Raw genomic sequence first — 2,849 nt, 5'->3', positions numbered from 1 at the left:
GCATCCCAGCTAAGTCTTCATCCCAGTAACGTGTACATAGAACTTGGTAATGGATATGACCCAGTTAGGAAATCTTTTGGTCTCGATTATGTCTTCATGGATTTTGGTGGTAACATGTGATGGACGACATGGTCATTAGATTTATGTTTGATTTTCATTATGAACTGGCAACCAACTTGTTTTTATTTCTCATTGAAGCCGACATGGAAAAGATAGAGGGGTATTTAAGAAGATCACCTCAGTGATAGATTAGACATACAATATGTGATGGAATATGAACTTTTGGTAGCGAATATTTCAATGAGTTTTTGTATGCATTTTAGTCAGCGATTGGAAGCGACTTTGTGTAGTTTCACATGCACAACATAACTGGTAGCAGAACAGAGAATCAAAGAACCGGTATACAAAGGAGGATATCAGAGAATTCACCAGAACTTATCCAGCATAGTCAGATGTTATTTATAAGTTCATTTTTATTTGTAAACACTTGTAAATCTTATGTAAGTTAGTGAGACTTCCTATTTTGTGTTTGAGCAGTGTGCTCTAGGCATTTGGCCTTTTTGCATGTGCAGACCCACTTATGTAATATTTGTATACCTTGATCAAGTATATAGATATTGTGGGTATCAGCCCCATCGTGGTTTTTCCCTTTGCAAGGTTTTGCATGTAAAAATCTTGGTGCTATGGTGTTGCCTTTCTTTATGTTATTTGGTGTATGCATTCTAATTTTATTTACTATTAACTGATTAATAAGCAATAAGTTCAAAACTAACATTACCAGTAAAACACGGATTCTCCCCCCCCCCCCCCCCCTCTCAATGTTCTTGGATTCCAACAATAATCATGTATATATGCATGAACCATCACAAATTAGTAACCATTGCATAGCATTGCATAATACCTTATCCATTTCACAATTATTTTCATTGTACATGAGAAAACCATACACATAGAAATATTAAATGATCATATAAGAATTCATCACATGGTACATAATCATTATTACATTAGTTACTCATAGCATAAACACCATAGATCATCATAAGCATAATCATCAAAGTATCATAAATAGAACTGCATCTCATAATCAATAAAAATGCACAAAATGCATATCATAGGCTCATCTAAATAACTAGATACATACATCCATTATATAAGCCATATAAAGAAGGTAAAATTTAATGCATCCATAATGTAACCAAGTGCATCCATCATATCATAAGCATGTAGGCATCGCATCAAGTCTCTGTTGCATCTCATATAATACAAAAGAATCAATGTCCAATACATAATGATATCATAAAGTATGAGAGATACATCACAAAAATGAATGGCTCGAATAATCAAGTGTCTCATAAAAGTGTATACAATAAAAGCAAATATGTGATATTTGCATCAAGTGGGGCGATGAGTTGAACTCTCCCTATATGTTGTAGGTCTAGTTGTATATATGCCTGTTGTGGTACCACCTGAATGTCCTACACCTAGAGCTCCACTAGGAGGATCTCTACGAAGTGGTCTTGTGATAGCCCTCCTCTTGGTCCACAACCAACTCCATCTTGATCTAGTGCTAGAGGCTTGAGAAAAACTTAGAGCTCGTCGCTCTGTAGGAACGATGGTGTAATATAGTTGTCGGTAGTACTCTACCTCCTAGGTAGAATGTTGGATGGCCTTGATTCTCTCACCAATGTTGGTGCCCTCATCCAATCTTTGTACTCTCTCATCTCTATCTGCAACTATATCTCTCTGTGATCAAAGAGGTAATTTGTGCCTGTTCTTGGGTCAACTGACCCTATACCTATTCTATTTGTCCTTATAAACCCTACACCATGGACTGTAGGGAAGCTATCTATGCTCCCTACTGATGAGACAACACCCTAATCTGTAAAATTTGTGATGTCCCTATCTGTACCTATGATGGTACCTGGCTAGCTGCACCTATTGCCCCTATATTTGTACCTTGAGGAGGAAGTCTCCCAGATCTCCTCCACCATACTACTCGACTCTCCCAATCACTGGGCACTTGTATCCATTGACTTGAGCCGCTACCTCCACCCCTACCTCCATCTCTATCTCCTCCATCTCCTCCACTGCCATCTCCCCCACCTGCTCCACCCTCATCACCATCTCTTTGTCGTATTGGAGCCCTGCGTGGTGGTCGCTCCTCCTCATTGTCAAATATTGGAACAGGCTCATCAAGGCATGATAATATTAGGAATGGATGGGCAATAAAAATATTGCATGTGCTTAGAAGCCATCTCTTCATCTATGGTGCCTCACTAATAGTCCCAACCATGGGCCCCAAGTGACAGATACTCTGCACAAGCCTGATCGTATGAAATAGTGGGGCCCCAGTTGACCACATGTTGTCATCTTCATGCATAATAAGTTGTGCATTGTGGAGGTCCCTATACTCATCCATACTACCTCAGCACTTGAGTAACAATAATGTTCTCAATAAAAAGTGGAGTGCATCCAATTAGGTATCACGATGAAAACACATAAGGCATCTCGAGCCCATCCTCTAGCTATGCCTTGCAAACTCGGTAGGGCTGCAAATGACCATATCCAAGTCACCCAACACTCATCACTAATACTTAAGTTTTCTCAACTTTCGCTAGACAACAACACTCGTATAACCATAGACATGGGATCTCCCAGTTGGATGATCCCTATTTGTTAAAGGGCATGTAACGGCCATGTGCTCCCAGGCCTGAATCTACAATAGTGTGACTCTTGTTGATAGATTGGTGGCCCCAAGATAAACAAACCTGTGGAGATCATGATATAAATGTGCAAGCATGCAGGAACCCCAAGAATACCACGTACCCTACACAATCATTCTATCT

This window comes from Cryptomeria japonica, chromosome 8 (assembly GCF_030272615.1).
Source record: "Cryptomeria japonica chromosome 8, Sugi_1.0, whole genome shotgun sequence".
In the NCBI taxonomy this organism is placed as follows: Eukaryota; Viridiplantae; Streptophyta; class Pinopsida; order Cupressales; family Cupressaceae; genus Cryptomeria; species Cryptomeria japonica.
Note: the sequence above shows the minus strand (reverse complement) of the source record.